Consider the following 17,244-nt stretch of genomic DNA (forward strand, 5'->3'; position numbering starts at 1 on the left):
GGGGCTTAACATCTTTTGGAGGCAGTAACGGTTGATAACATTCTAATATGTCAAGGAATGTGTTGGCTTTATATAAAATAAATATTTGCATATGCTATTTCATTACTTTGCATCACAATATCTAATCTTGCAGAAAGATGCAATAAATTAGTTTACTAGGACCACCACTTCTTCTATGCTACATTGTGCAGGTGCATTAGCATTGTCTGTAAGACCTGCCAGCAATAAATACAGGTTCACATCTACAGGTTAAGATCTAAAGGAAAAAATAACATAAAATCGAGTCTCACGGTACGCAGATTAGAGCAGATTGTGGGAGTACGATCTTACTTCCAGTAAGAGCAGATGGACGCTTTCAGAAGGAAAACTGTGATAAAATAGAAACATGTTTGGGATTGAAAATAATGATGTATTTGATTCCAAAGTGAGAACCCTGGAGGAAGCTGGCAGTGTTATTACTGTATAATGAGGGGGGAGCGCAGAGTGATATCATAGCTTATATTAAGTGCTTTTTTTTTTTTTTAAGGCAACCAGTACTAAGATGACTTTTTATCGGGACATTACTCATTAATAATATATAAGCAGGTGGTGGAACTCCCTGGGACTAAAAACTAGTTCAGCCAAGGAACACAGCTGCACTTTTTGAAGAACGTTTAAGGGGAAACAATAGCATGTTGAATGAGCAGAAAAATAAATGATTAACAATCTTGTAAAATTTACCTGGGAATCATTTTTGATGTTGACAGACATTTTCCATATTCTGTTTTCTACACTCTGACATTCAGTATTGCAGCAAAAAAAAATACCAACATACACAGAGTGTAATTGTCAGTTATACAAGAGCTAGAGAGGAAAACAGCAAAGCACAGTCATTACTGAGTATGAACCACATTCTATGCCAGTGGCGTGCCTCTGGCATTTCACCATTTTATTGCCAATGTATTGTCAAGTCACCACTGGTTAGTCTTTATTTGATTGTTTTACTATAATTGTATTCCCTGCCAGCCTGTCACTAAAGCATCCTAGTATTACTCCCATGCGTGCTCAAATTTTATTTTTTAATTTTCTTTGCTACTGGCATAATTATAATACAAAGTTCAGAAAAAGAAAATCTTCACTGTCTCCATCTCTTTTCAGACCATTAATAATATTTGTTTCATTTAATGATTATTACTGGTGTATAGAGAAGTGGAGCAAGGGATGTTGACTCTGAACTGCAGTCAGGGTTTACAAACAATTATTGGATGGCCCTATGTTATAAGATTCAGTACAGAGCCAGTAAGGCCATATCTTGCACTAATGAGGGCTAAAAAGCCTGAAAAGGTTTTAGGCAAGTTGGTAATACTGTAAAACCTTTGCTATATGTGCGCTATACACCAACCTGTCAGGGCCTTGACTTGAACCTGGGACCTCAACTGTGTCAGGCAGTAGCTCTTTTCAATGAGCTACCTGAGATGGTAGACACCACTCTGCCCGACCATTGGGCAATCCTGCCTTGTGCCTTGTTTTCTGCTGAACTCTTTGCTCCTCCCATGAACTTCCTAATTTAAGCCATGTCTCTGCACTTTTCATTTGCCAAATTATTGTGCCTTCTCCAGCCAATATCTCGCTCTTGTCTCGCATGCTGCTGTCCATACCTTCGCTACCAACCTTTGGCTTGTTTCTCGACTACGATTTTACCCCATCCCAACCTGCGACCATTTTTTACTGACCTTTGTTTTGTTTATTGACTATGCTTCTGCTTGATCCCTACCTTCCATATCTGTTACTGGATCCTGGCTTGCTCACCTCCTGGTGGGGAGATCCTAAGAACTGCGACCTGGTACTAACTTGCCGCAAAACCCATCTCCACCATCAGGAGCTCTGGTGAATACAGGTTAGTGCTTAGACCCCGCACCTCAGGTGAGCCTGCGTCATCTGCCAGGGTGACCTGCTTGTTTACCTATCCTGTTGGTTGGTCTGCTGCTATAGCTACTTGTCTCTGAGCCTGACCTCTGACTGTGACACAACCATTCTGGGTGTGCAGATGGCTAAAAGCTGCAAAAAGAAATGATTTGCATGATTCAGCCCACTTACCTATAAGCGTTGACTGAGCTACTTGTTTTGGGGTTTTGTGCTTGAAGTGAGGATGTTTAAATACCTTCTGTTATAAGAAGGCAATGCTGTGTCTCACAATACTTTAGAGGTGGGCTTTTTGGTTCCTTTTGTACCTTCTCACCACAACCGCTAATGGTTGTATGGTACCCCTGAATAGGTAAGGGTCTACTGCTTGTACAGTCTAGAAAAAGCAGTATAAAGCAAAGAAATAGTTACCTTATATCTTCTTTACACCCCTTCTGCATTAGTTTAGCAGTAGACCTATACCATACAGGGGGCATCCAAAACATATTTCTACATACGTAGTTAATAAGGTTGAATAAAGACACTTGTCTATCCAGTTCAACCTATGTTTTATTCTATTACAATTCCACAGCCCTGTATATTTTGCTTCCTGAGGAAGACATGTAAAAGTTATTTGAAGTGGTCAACACTCTCAGCTAGTAACCCTTCCTGGGGGAGAGAGTTCTACATTTCCACTGCTCTAACAGTAAAAAACCCCTTCCTCATTCTAAGGTTAAAACTCCTTTCTTTTAACCTCAAATTATGACCATGTGTCCCCATCAGGGACCTTAAAGTAAACAGTTTATTACAGTTACCACTGATATATTTGTACATTGTAATCATATCCCTTCTTAAAGCGGAGCTCCACCCAAAAGGGGATATTCCGCTTTAAAGCCTTGTCCCCTGTTATGGATTGGCACCTTTGCTTTGGGAAGCTGAGGGGCACCCGAACTTAACAGGTACTCACTTCTGATGAAATCGCCTAGGCGATCGGAAGCAGAAGTTGTCTCCCCCCCCCCCCAACATAGTCTTCTGGGACACGTGACAGGTCCCAGAAGACTACGGGACCATTCACAAAGCACAGCACTACTTGCACATGTAATTTGCATTTCCGGGTAAGGGGGGGGGGGAGTGCGCCACCCTGCCCACACCACCATTGGTGGCTACGGATGTCAATCAATGGGTCCCGGCCAGAGATTCCCCGCTGGCACCTGACAATCACTGTGTAACACTGACAAGGGAGAGACCCGTGTGTAAACACAGGTCTCTCTCCTGCCAGCAAGCACATATCGCTGTGTATTTCTCTGCACAGCAGAGAAACACACAGCAGCATGTTTCCCTAGTAAAACACGCACAGCACACATAGTACAACAGCACACAGTTAACCCTTTGATCGCCCCAGATGTTAACCCCTACCTTCTCAGTGTCATTAATACAATGTCAGTGCTTTTTATTAGCACTTATCACTGTGTTCGTGTCATTGGGATGTCAGTGGCAGTTAGTCAGTCCCCCCCCCCCCCAGTGTCAGAATGCCCTCTGCAATCCCACAGTCCAGCTAAAAGGTGCTTATCGCTGCCATTACTAGTATAAAGAAAATAAATATAAAAATTACAGTATATATACAGCCATTTGTAGATGCTATAACTTTCATGTAAACCAATTAATTTACATGTAGCAGAAGACATTTTTGCCTAAATCTATGAAGAAAATGTTTATAGCGCAAAAAAGAAAAAGCGCACAGGTCATGAAATACCACTGAAAGAAAGCTCTATTTGTGGGGAAAAAAGACATTAATTTCATTTAATGTTGCATGATCACGCAAATGTCAGTTAAAGTAACGTAGTGCCATATTGCAAAAAATGGCCTGGTCAGGAAGGGGGGTAAATCTTCTGGAGGACAAGTGGTTAAAAGTCAGCAACTACTTTTATTTTTTTTAACTTTGACTGAAGCTCATCACAAAACAAACAAAAGATTTCCCAGCAACACTTAGCAGCCAGCTTGCGAAACAACCAATTTGGCCCTGTCTAACAGTATGCGTTAAAAACAGAAGGTTTTGTTTGCAAACATTTTGTAAATACATGCGTAATCCACAGTCCCGCGTCAAGGATTCTCTATATACTGTGGACCTAACTAAAATTTCCAAAGTCTCCATATTGGGAGTACATGTATCAATGGATAGGTTAAGGGCAGGTGTGCCTGGAGGAGCCCATCCCTCCTTAAAGGTACAGGGACAAACGTGACGCCCAGCCAGGGGCAGACTGACAACTCATGGGGCCCCCGGGCAATAGGGGATCATGGGGCCCCTGTGACTTTGCCCAAACTCAAAAAAGCCTATGAAAAAGGTACCAGGGGCATCTCATGCCCCCTACTGACCCCGGGCCCTCGGGCAGTGCCCGAGTTTCCAAATGGTCAGTCTGCCCCTGTGCCCAGCTATACCAAAATGACAGCAAAGGCATCCAGTGCATCCCTGCATCCAATTTAGCTAACTACAAAAAAACTGGAACTCACCTTAAGTGCCTCTTCTCCAGAGTGGAGAACTGTAAACTATGTTTTCAATCCTTATAGCAGAGATCCTCTATTCCCTTTATTCATTTTACTCCTCCTGGTGGAACTCTTTCTAATTCAACAACGTCTTTCCTGAGGATTGGTGACTGACTCTCAATTGCATATTTGAGATGAGGCTGAACAAGTGTTTTGTAAAGGGCTAGAATTATAATGCTTCAGAGCAATTTGCTTAGTTAACTGAATCTTAAACATAAAGAAGTTCTCTGAACAGTCACCTTTCAATACAGATGTCTTAAAGCAATAATATTAAAATTCAAAGTAAAATTTCATTCTCTCAATCAACATTGACTATTTTCAATCCTTCTGCTGCTAGCATTAGTAAATAGACTGGGAGGTATATCACATTTACTTGTTTTAAACTTTTTTTTACATTTCTTCAGTTACTTTTTGGTTTCCATGCCTATGCAAATGATGTCATACATCCTAGGAGTCTTCAGAGGGGGGGGGGGGGTTCCAGGAAGTAAATGCTGCATGAATCATCTGCCCTTACTGAAGATGGCCACTGCCAGAAATGCCAATGTGATGTTTCAAAATGATTTCTCAGCAAAATAAAACATGGAGACATAGATGGATGGGGCGTTTGCTTTCAATATTAACAATGAATAAATAGCAGTTTGGTTTGTGGTGCTCAGATGAAGTGCAGTTACACTTTAAACTCTGCAAGAGTCCAGCCACATGACATCAAAATGGGTAGGGGGAGGGGGGGTGGTTGAGGCAACAACCTGGTTCATCAGTGGCCAGATTTAACTGCAGAAGTGGATTACTGGTCTGCACTCCTGGAAGAGTTGTCAGCGAGGGTCATGTCATGACTCAGGTGCGTTAAAATAAAAAAGTTTTTTTTAATTTTTTTTTCAGGTTACATAGTTAGTCCGGCTGAAAAAAGGCAAAAGTCCACCCAGTTCAACCATAAAAAAAAAAAAAAAAAAGTTGTAATCCTATACCCTCAGTTGATCTAGAAGAAGGCAAAAAAACCCCAGCAAAGCATGATCCAATTTGCTCCTGCTGGGAAAAAAAATCCTTCCTGATCCCCCGAGGGGCAATTGGATATTCCCTGGATCAACTTTACCTATAAATGTTAGTATCCAGTCATATTCTGTGTATCCAAGTGTGAGATGGGGAAACAGCTCTCATTGTTTGAACACTGTTTGTGTGGAAGTAAATTAATGTTTTGACTGACATTCTGTGGTTTAGCCAAAAGATGTCACTGTTTTTCTAACAGCCTCTGACTGCATAGATATTTGTATATTCATGAAGAGGTGGGGTTTTGCACACAGGGTTGGAGAGAACAGGAAGGAGAGAGAGAAGCCATGTTTTGGAGCATGATGAATAAGTGGCCGTGTGAGCTGAGAATCTGACATCCAGGTGTGAAAGCATCCCTCAGTAACCAGAGATTGCTGCCAGGAATGCTGATGAGATTGCTGCAAGGAATGCTGATGAGATTGCTGCCAGGAAGGCTGATGAGAGCAGAGGAACTAAGCAACATATACGGCAAGACTGCATGCTTGTTGGAGAGACATTTGTTCTGTTCAGAGTCACCAGCGGATGCAAAGCAGACCTGGGTCGGTAAGATCGTGCACACACCTCATTTCAGCGTTGGCGCCTTGAGACTGAGTCCAGGCCTATAGTTGGTTAGTTAGGGTCTCTGTTTGTGTCAGGCCACAAATGTTGTTACTGATTATTAGAAGGACTCCACAACTTAAAGTGACATTTCACATTGGAGAGCTGATCAAATCCTACAAACTCAAGCCAGACTGGTGTTTTGCTCAGAAGGAATACTCAGGCACGTGCTCCAGGACCAGTTATGGGAGGGGGAATACTGTAGATTTGTGTAAGACTGTAAGCTGTTGTGCTGCACCGCAGGCTAGCCCATATGGTACACCCATACACTGATTCCTGCTCTTTTAGGGTAATAACAGGTAAGGTGTGGCAGCTTAGTTGTGCCCGCCAGTAGGAAAATTACTACACCTTCTACCTTCATCCATCAGAAGGCGCCATGCTGTGCAGCACAAGGATCTCAGCCTTTGGGCTGGGTGTATGTAAATGTATTGTATGTTTCCAGCATTTGTGGTTGTGCTTATTTGCCACATCTAAGTAAAATTATGTTGTGGCAAAAGCTGGTGTTGGGGTTGCTTTCCTCGTTCGTGACTTCACTGTATCCTGGGGAGCCCACCCCGGTACACGGCTTACACAAGAAAGAATCCAGGCCTTTTGTAAAGCAATCCACTGAGCTGGCCAGAACCAACTCTTGAGGGAGTCTATTCCACATTTTCACAACTCTTACGGTGATGAAATCTTTCTGTGTTTGGAGATTAAATGTATTTTTTTCCAAGTATTTTCATCAGTTTAATTCAATTAAATGTTTTATTTGATTGTAGCATCCACAAGCCATGGAGGCTGAATGTTTTTCACGTTCTACACAATAAGTTATGTTGTACAATAAAAATGGAGGTTATTAAAGGAAAGATTAACTGCAAATCCTATCAGGCTCAAGAGAGCCACATGGTGAAGAGGATGGAGTCGGGTGCTTGTGTTGCTAAAGTCACAGGAGTTGATGGCAGTGATATTAGTGCAACAGTTGCATTGAATGGGATTGTGACTGGAACCATAGCAAAATGAGTATATAAATCTGCAGGCACAACATGCGTTGGGCAACCTGTAAATACTGAAGACAACAAATTTTGTTTAGATGGCACCATAATAATGTTCAGGTGGCACTGTCAAAGTGGGGACAGAAAATCCTCTGCACCTCAGAACCCATCTGCACCCTGTTTTGGGAATGGTATTGTAAGGTTGCCTAACATAATTTCATTATAGACCTTGGGTATTTAATAGGTGATTTTACTACAGACGTCTCTCTATGGATCCCATTTTGTATGCCAATGCATGTCAGGTAGTTTAGCTCAGGGTTTTAGGTAGTGTTTTGAGGCTGTTAAAGTAACTGTATTCTGTCCTAACTCTATGCATTTTTTCTGTTGTATTGAAGTTTATCAGGTTATTATTGTTCTTTTGTATGCTGATGTCTTGTGGTGACCCTCCCTGTTTCTTCCATGTTAGCTGTAGCGCTTGGAAAAGCCATTGTCTTCTTATATTTCAAAAGACAGGAAAAACATTCTATGTACTGCAATTATCTGAAGTAAAATTGTGTTTGATTCAACTTTTGAGTTAAGTTGCCTGTTGATATGAACAAATCAGCAGGTGACCATATTGTCTAAAGAAACTGGGTCTAAAAAAGCTTATTAATGCATAAAGCAACATTTGAAACAGAACAAAATGTAAACCCAAACAAAATGATATTTAGTACTGAATGTCATACAGAAAATAGTTTTCATCTTTTTTCATACTTTGTTGCATCAAGATGCTGCTGACCTCCAGCAGTCTCATTGCAGCCACTTTCTGTCTACAGGACTGTCTGCATGGTACTTTGTTGGCCTCGTACTTTTTGCAATACCCCAGTGACTCACTAGAAGCCAGGATCAGGATCACAGCCCAAAAAAGCCAGCTATGGCAGCTCCCATGTGTCTATTTTCATAGGTTAAAACAACTTTGGTCAAGAGGAAGGAAAACCACCATCATCATAAAGTATGGTCTAACCAGCTTAAGACTGGGTTCGCACTATGTGGTGCAGGACACCACATGTAATTCACACAGAAATCGCACCCAATTCCTGTGCAAATTACATGCAATGTCTGTGCAGTGCCATTTGAGCCATATATGTTGAATGGCTCAAATCGCATCCACACCAATAAAGGTGTAGGACACTTTTTTTTACCCGCACATGAAATGCATCAGAAGAGTGTTCTCACCCATGCGATTTCTGGCAATCGCATTTTGCTATTTGTTTCAGGATATCATTAATTTAAGATTGACACCCGCATCAAATTGCATGAATGCTACGCGATTACAATGCGGTGCAGGAAACACAGGATTTGCGTCGTTTCCCACACTGTATCAGTGTGAACCCGGTCTAAATAGGGAAAAATTGTGCTTAATGCTTAGTACAAATTTAATAAACGCTTGAATCAATAATCTGTGTTTTTTTTTTTACCCTGATATATTTGTTTTTTATGGAAGTCATGCAACACAATTTAAAATACATCATCTAAGGCTCCATGTACACGGGACACTTTTGAACGATGGAAACTGACTGATGGAAAACGTAGGTTAAAAAACTTGTTTAGCCGTGTTTGCATACCGCGTTTATGAGCGTTTGCGTTTAGAAGCGTTTTTTTAAAGATAACCTCAGGAGACCTTGCAAAATGCCCAGAATGCACTGAAAAACAGTAAAACATTAAGCAGTATTTGTTGAGATTAGCTGTCTTTTTTTTCTTTTTGCGGTGTTTGGATGTGTTCCAGCTCATTTCTGTGCGGAAATTATTGAAGCAGTGTCTAACATATTTTCTTTCATGCAAAACCTCAAATTATGGTGTACCAGGTCCATTTGAGTACCAGGAAAACGATATGCATGCATTTTTCATGATGAAAAAAGTCTCTGGACAGCATCTGGAAATGAAGAGTTCAAAAAATTTTCAAACGCAAACGCTTTTAAACATGGTTAGCCTTGTTTACAAGCATTTGGCATTTGAAACGCTGATAAAATCTACTTTTATTGCAGAAGCATCAAAAAAATCTACTTTTTTTTTTTTTTAAGTCCGCAAACGTGAGACTGTAACGAAAAAACCCGTAAGTGTCCGCACAAAAAGTGCATCTACTGCTGAACGCAAGTTTTCTGCATTCAAAAAAACAACTGTAAACTTAACTGCCTGTAAACGACGATGTGTACATGGACACATAGGAAAACATTAGGGAGAGTTCAGGGGCTGCTGGAAAAAAACGCTGAACAGTTCCTAATTGTGAGTTTATCAGATGCAGTGTACATGAGCCCTTAAGGATTCAGAGATGTCATTTATAAACAAGTTAAAGATAAATAGTCATATAATCAATATACCACATATGATTCACACCACTCATCTCAACTATTAGCATACATTATTTAAAGTGCAACACAAGGTTCAGCCAAGGGTGCAATCAGGGGTGGACTGACAACTCATGGAGCCCCCGGGCAATAGGGGATCGTGGGGCCCCTGTGTCCTTGCCCAAACTCAAAAAAGCCTATGAAAAAGGTACCAGGGGCATCTCATGGGGCCTCCTACTGACCCCGGGCCCTCGGGCAGTGCCCGAGTTTCCAAATGGTCAGTCCGCCCGAGTGCAATATAAAATATATATGCTGTATGTGCAGATGTCTTGTACTAATATTTTTGTACTTGCTGAGATCTGCCCAAGACCTGAATACACAAATTCAAATGGCAAACCCAACAACCACATGAATAGTCTGTGTATGTCACTGCAAGGAAGGGATTAATGGGGCCTTTGGAATCCAAAGCCTCTCTGTTACAAGGTCTTCTATTGATACTTCATCTGTGATAATAAGGTAGAGAGGGGAGGGTAGAGCAAGTATTTTGCTATATGCTAGAAGCAGGGGCGGACTGACCATTTGGAAACTCGGGCACTGCCCAAGGGCCAGGGGTCAGTAGAGGGCCCCATGAGATGCCCCTGGTACCTTTTTCATAGGCTTTTTTGAGTTTGGGCAAGGACACAGGGGCCCCATGATCCCCTATTGCCTGGGGGCCCCATGAGTTGTCAGTCCGCCCCTGGCTAGAAGTAAGAAGACATAGTTTATGAAATAGCAACAGATGTAACTTGCATCTTGCAGTGTTGACTAAATGTTATAACAGCTACAATCCAATTAAGAAAACCTTTTTACAATAGCAGATTAGTAGAATTTCTTACAGTATAGGGATGGGGATGTCACTTGATCTCGCTTTCTCTCAAATGATTGCAAAATGGAACTACCCATATCTGTCCCTGTAAAGATCAGGTCAGAGATTTATTTATTTCAGGTACTTATATAGCGCTGTCAAATTAGGCATCGCTTTACATATATATTGTACATTCACATCAGTCTCTAACCCTCAAGGGGCGTACAATCTAAGGTCCCTAACTTACATTCATACATACATATACTAGGGCTGATTTAAACAGGAGCCAATTAACCTACCAGCATGTATTTGGAGTGTGGGAGGAAACTGGAGTACCAGGAGGAAACTCACACAGGCACAGGGAGAACATGCAAACTCCAGGCAGGAGGTGCCAAGAAATGGCCAACATCCTATTTCCTTTGGCACCTGACATTTTACACTTCTGCAGCAACTGGTGTCAAGGGGCAGACTGACCATTTGGAAACTCAGGCACTGCCCGAGGGCCCGGGGTCAGTAGGGGGCCCCATGAGATGCCCCTGGTACCTTTTTCATAGGCTTTTTTGAGTTTGGGCAAGGACACAGGGGCCCCATGATCCCCTATTGCCTGGGGGCCCCATGAGTTGTCAGTCCGCCCCTGCTGGTGTCTATCACAGAATTTGGATAAATCCTCACTGTGCATCAACAGACTCTCTCCTAGTTACAGATGCATGCGGACTATTCATAAATCTGAACCTGGATAGTAATAAATGAGTAAGCATAGAAGAGAAGTAAAGTCAAGCCTCTTAATTCTTGATAACCTAAATTGAACATGATGAAAATTAAAATAAAATCAAACTACATTAAAGATCCAAAAGGGAGAGTGGACATTTCTTGTATTAACCATGGCATGTGACAAGCCATGGGAAGTTGAATATAGCGATCTTAATACCAAAGTCCCAAGAGATCTGAGGTACTGGGAGTAGTTTGGACATCTATCTAAAACAAAACTACAGTATTGTATTTGTAAAGATGACATTCAGAAGTACAAATTACTGCAGTTCTGTATCCATAAACCACTTGCCTTCCAGAGGATTTACCCCCCTTCCTGACCAGTCCATTTTTTTGTGATACGGCTCTGCGTTACTTTAATTGACAATTGCCCTGTCTTGCAACGCTGCACTCAAATGAAATTTTTGCTCTTTTTTTCCCCCCACAAATAGAGCTTTCTTTCGGTGGTATTTGATCGCCTCTGCATTTTTTATTTTTTGCGCTATAAACAAAAAAGTCTGCCAATTTTGAGAACAAAACAATATTTTTGACTTTTTGCTATAAAACATGTTCAGTAAAAAAAATGTAAAAATCAAATTTCGTCATAAATTTAGGCCAAAATGTATTCTGATACATGTCTTTGGTAAAAAAAAATCCCAAAATGTGTAAATTAATTGGTTTATGTGAAAGTTGTAGCGTCTACAAATGGCGGTATATATACTGGAATTTATTTTTATACTAGTAATGGCGGCGATCAGCGACATAGCATGACTGCGGCGGGCATTCTGACACTGGGGGGGGGGAACTGACTAGCTGTCACTGACATCCCCAGTGACACCAATACAGTGATCAGTGCAAATAAAAAGCACTGACACTGTACTAATGACACTGTGATGGAAAGGGTTAACATCTGGGGTGATCAAAGGGTTAACTGGGTGCTGTTTCACTGTGTGCTGTGTGTGTGCTTTACACTGTAAACACACTGCTTTGTATAGCCCTGCAGAGCCATACAAAACAGTGTGCAGGAGCTGAGAAGGGAGAGATCTGCATTGCCTACATAGAGGTCTCTCCCTCGTCCGCGATACTCTGTGATCGGCAGGCACCGGCGGTGAAACACCGGCCGAGACCCGGTGACTGACAGCCAAGGCCGCATGAAGGTAATAAACCTTCGGCCTTTACAACCACTTTAAGAAGTAGAAAGCCAAACTGGGGTGATTGTTTCCCATGACACAATATGGCGTACACTGCAGAGGAATGGCTTGGCTTGCATGGATGTCGTCCACAAAGGAAGCCGTTACAAAAACCCATGCACAAAAAAACCTGCCTAAAATTTGCCAGCGCCCATGCTGAAAAAGAAGACTATTGGAACTCTGTACTCTGGAGTTATGAGACCAAGAGAAATGTTTTTGGAACTGATGGCTTCAAAACTGTATGGTGTTGCAAAGGTGAGGAGTACAAAGAAAACAGCATGGTGTCTACAGTGAAACATGGTGGTGGCAGTGTCCTTCTGTGGGGCTGCATGAGTGCTGCTGGTGTCAGGGAGCTGCATTTCATTGATGGTATCATGAATTCACAGATGTACTGCTCTATACTAAAAGTGAAGATGCTACCGTCACTTGGTGGCCTTGGTCATCATGCACTTTTCCAACATGACAATGATCCAAAACACACAACTAAGGCCACTGTTGTATTTCTGAAGAAGAACAGGGTGAAAGTGAATCAGTGGCCAAGTACTGTATGTCTCATGTTCTGAACCCAATTGAACACCTATGGGGAATTCTGAAGAGACAAGTTGAGCATCAATCTTCATCCAGCATCCATATGGAGGTCGTTCTTGAAAAATGGAAAAAAAAGAGATGTTGCAATATGTCACCAACTTGTTCATTCCATACCTAGAAGACTTGGTTCTGTCCTTACAAATCATGGAGGTCATACAAAATACTAGACGGAGTAGTTTTTGTTGTGGAGTGTATTCATTTTTGCATCAACTAATTTGAGTAAAACCTGAAGATTTTGTAATCTAAGTTATACTATTAACCTTACTTTCATGTATGGGCTAAACAAATGTTCTATAAAACTCAGTTTTGTCAAAATTTTGGAAATTGTTCTTGTTTTCATTGAGATATTGATTAAAATCTTACTTTTCAAAAAGGGTTGACTCATTTATGCTAAACACTGTATATACACTATATTTCCAAAAGTATTGGACCAGGCCTCCAAATCATTGGATTAAGGTGTTCCAATCACCTCCATGGCCTCAGGTGTATAAAATCAAGCACCTAGGCATGCAGACTGCTTCTACAAACATTTGTGAAAGAATGGACCTCAGTGAATTCAAGCGTGGTACCGTGATAGGTTTCCACCTGTGCAATAAGTTCATCTGTGAAATTTCCTGGGTACTAAATATTCCACTGTCAACTGTTAGTGGTATTATAACAAAGTGGAAGCATCTGGGAACAACAGCAACTCAACCACAAAATGGTAGGCCACGTAAAATGACAGACCGGGGCCAACACATGCTGAAGCACACAGTGCGCAGAAGTCGCCAACTGTCTGAAGAGTCAATAGCTAAATATCTCCAAACTTCATGTAGCCTTCAGAATTAGCACAACAGTACATTGGGAACTTCATTCAATGAGTTTCCATGGCCGAGCAGCTGCATCCAAGTCATACATCACCAAGTGCAATGCAAAGCGTCAGATGCAGTGGTGTAAAGCACGCCGCCAGTGGACTCTAAAGCAGTGGAGACGTGTTCTCTGGAGTGACGAATCATGCATCTCTGTCTGGCAGTCCGATGGACATGTCTGGGTTTGGCGGTTGCCAGGAGAACGGTACTTGCTTGACTGCATTGTGCCAAGTGTAAAGTTTGGTGGAGGGGGATTATGGTGTGGGGTTGTTTTACAGGGGTTGGGCTTGGCCCCTTAGTTCCAGTGAAGGGAACTCTTAAGGCATCAGCATACCAAGACATTTTGGATAATTTCATGCTCCCAACTTTGTGGGAACTGTTTGGGGATGGCCCCTTCCTGAGTCCTGACCTCAATATTTATATGTGTATATCAACAAAAATGTACATAGTGCTTTTAAATATTGTACAATCATATCAGTGCCTGCCCCCAAGAAGTTTACAATCTAAAGTCCCTACCTCATTTCCATACTAGGCTCAAATTAGACAGGTTCCAATTAGCCTCTGAAGTGTGGGAGGAAACCTACACAACCGCTGGGGGAACGTGAAAACTCTATGAAGGGAAAGTCCTGGTTGGAATTAAACTTGAGGACCCTAGTGCTGCAAGGCAGGAGTGCTAACCACTAAGCCACCTTGCTGCTATGTAATTCCTGATGAAGGAATGGATATTGTTCTGAAATGCAAAGAAGTAAAGTTATCTAAGACTTAATTTAGACAAGCGGTTTGGGGGCATTAAACATGTGTGGCCAATCTGAAATTGCAGTAAATGGGGTGTTCACATGCTGCGGTTGCGATGCTTCGTGCCCGTAGCAAACAAATGGTGGAGCACTGCAAACTCTCAGGAACGTTTAAGGTTGTTGCATGACCATTAATAACAAGCCATTCTGGTGAACCAGCAGGGGGAGAGAGCTATGATTCTACACTTTAGCTGTATTTTGTATCAAGGTGGTTACACTCAGAAGCCCTTTTCCATACTTTTCTTTAGTTACTTTCTCTACTTCATATAAGTGATTCCACTGTTGTTCAGTTATAAGCTATGATGATCCAGGTCAGTGACTTTTTGCTCCCCCACTGGATGTGAGGTATATTGTATATGTATGTAGCACCTTCCTAGATAGGTGCTAGTTTAGGTAAATTTAGTTCTTAGCTCCTGTCAGGAATGGACTCACCATTAGTGGTGGGACTCATCTGCCGTGTGGGCTGCAGTACCAGGGATGGCCAGAGGGTGCTCTCAGCAACCAGAAGCTCACTCCTGCAATCAGCCATCACCTGAGGCTGATTGCAGGAGGTGTATTTAAGGAATGACCAGACCTGCAGTCAATGCCTTGGTGTATGTTTCCCATGAGCCCTTGTACCTGCATCCTGGCTGCTTCCTGCCTGATCCTGACTCTGAACGAACTCCGCCTGTCCTGACCTCGGCTATTCCTGACCACTCTTCTGCTCGCTCCTGGTACCCTGTTTGCCCGTTTGCTACCGATCCAGCCTGCCCGACTACGTTTGATTGTATATATGGTTATCTGTTGGGTGTGGGTTGTTTGCACTGTGTTATGTTTACCTTGCACTGCGTTTGTGTTGTTTAGTCTTCAATAAATTGTCTTACTTACACTATACCTGAAGCCTGCGTTTCCCTGTGTCAGTCCACACACCTCTGGTCATACCCGGAGCCCTGACAGCTCCACTGTAATTAGTTGAGATGCATGTGATTATTTTGGTCTGTTCTGTGATTTAATACCTGCAGGATTACCTGCTTAGACCTGTTTTATGAAGGGTTCTTGAATATAGTGGGTTGGGAGAGTCAAATCAGCAGCTGAATATTTATGCAGCCCCGGACAATCCCTGGGGGAGAGTGCCCAGATGGTGACTGGGAGGGAGCATAAATAGTGTTGGGCCTGAAGCAGAAGGATTCTTGTTCAGGAGGAGGAGGTCCCCGGCCTGAAGAGCTGCTGCCCTTTCGGCAGTCCGGCTGTGCTTTGTACTGCTCTTCGAGCTTCCCATATTTGCTAGCTGGGGGGCCTGTTCTCCAAGGACATTAGGAATTATCCAAGGACATTAGTGAGTACCGAGAGAATCCATTGACTGTGTGCTGCTGCTATCCCTCTTGCATCAGAATCAGCCTGTACTTAAGGAGGACATTGTTCATGGTGTCCTAGTGTAGCTCAGCCCATCATTCTGCTGCTGCAAAGACTGTGCTCAGATTCTTTCGGAGGAAGTTAAGTGTCCTCAAGTCACTACTTAATGTTGCTGGAGTATCCCACAGTTACCTTGCAGCCATCCAGGTTCAAGTTTTGCAATAAAGCGTTGAAAAGAATACTCCTAGACTAATCATTGAGCCAGAGGAGTGACTGTGGCAGTGTGGCTGGCTGTTGGTGTGCTTATTGGAAATGGAACTTGGGACCTAAGCAGTGGGCCCTTTTGGGTGTGAGCGCTATACCTACGTTTATGGAACATGTGCTAACAAGGGATAGTGATAGCATTGATAGCAGAGCGCCGGAAAATGCTCATCCTTTCACTATCCAATCACAGTTTGGTGGAGGGACAACACCTGTAAGTGTCACTTAACTACAGCAGAGAAACATCAAGTCTACTTGCCTTCCAGACAGCTGTGTAAATCTCAGAACTGGATGAACAGAAATACAAATCTTTTGGCACAACATCTCTTACATATGTATTTTATCCGTTTCATTCAGCCATTTGCCTAGAATTTAGTTTTAAATAAATCACATTTTCTTCTCTGTCAAATAAGGGCAAACGTGATGTGCATATATTCTCCTTCTGTTAACTGAAAAGAAAATATTGAATATAACAAGCTGTCATTGCCTGTGCCATGGAAGTGATTTCTGTCACCAGCATTTCTGGTGTTCAGAGTTTAAGTTACTCTTTCTAATTAATGTGGAAAGACAGATGAACAGGAAATAGGGAGCCTTCGCTTGACATGCACAATCAGCTTGTATAAGCCAACCGGAGAGTGGAGCCCTGCATACACTTCAGCTTCGTTCTCTATAGAAAAGCAAAGCCTTCGATATGTAAACTGTCCTTTTAACCTTTTGTTCAAGCCAGTCTTACTTTTCTTTAATAAAATCTCCTTTTGTGTTTGACTGGGAACTCGGTGCATTTGCAAGAGTATTTACGACAACATGCTTTTTGTACCATTTAATTAATCTGCTTAAACAACTCTCATCACATCACAAAACTTTAGTTCAATGCTTAATTGAAATAGAAGAGCCCTCAGTGTGGACAAGATGGGGATGGATGTCTGGCCTTATTAATACAAAAGAAGAAAAACCGATTGGGGTAGCAATACTCAACTTAAAAACATACAATGTTTAAAAAAAAAACATTTTTTAGTGTTAAAAAGTCAAGTGATTCTGTCCACATTTTCACTTGTAAGTTTTACCAACAGTACATTAATTATGATCTACAGTAATTAAAACAAGAAGCAAAGTTATGTGTTCATTAAAATGATGAAATATATTTTTAAATGCAGCAAGTGTAAGTATCATATTTGACTTGGTACAGTCAAATATGGGGCAGAACAGGGAGCCAATCAGGTATGCTGCTTATACATGTGCTGACAAGGAACATACTGATAGGAGCAGAGAGAAGAAAGGTGAA

Source organism: Staurois parvus, unplaced genomic scaffold, assembly GCF_062004578.1.
Source record: "Staurois parvus isolate SC_StPar_1 unplaced genomic scaffold, SC_StPar_1.0 ptg000445l, whole genome shotgun sequence".
NCBI classification, from domain to species: Eukaryota; Metazoa; Chordata; class Amphibia; order Anura; family Ranidae; genus Staurois; species Staurois parvus.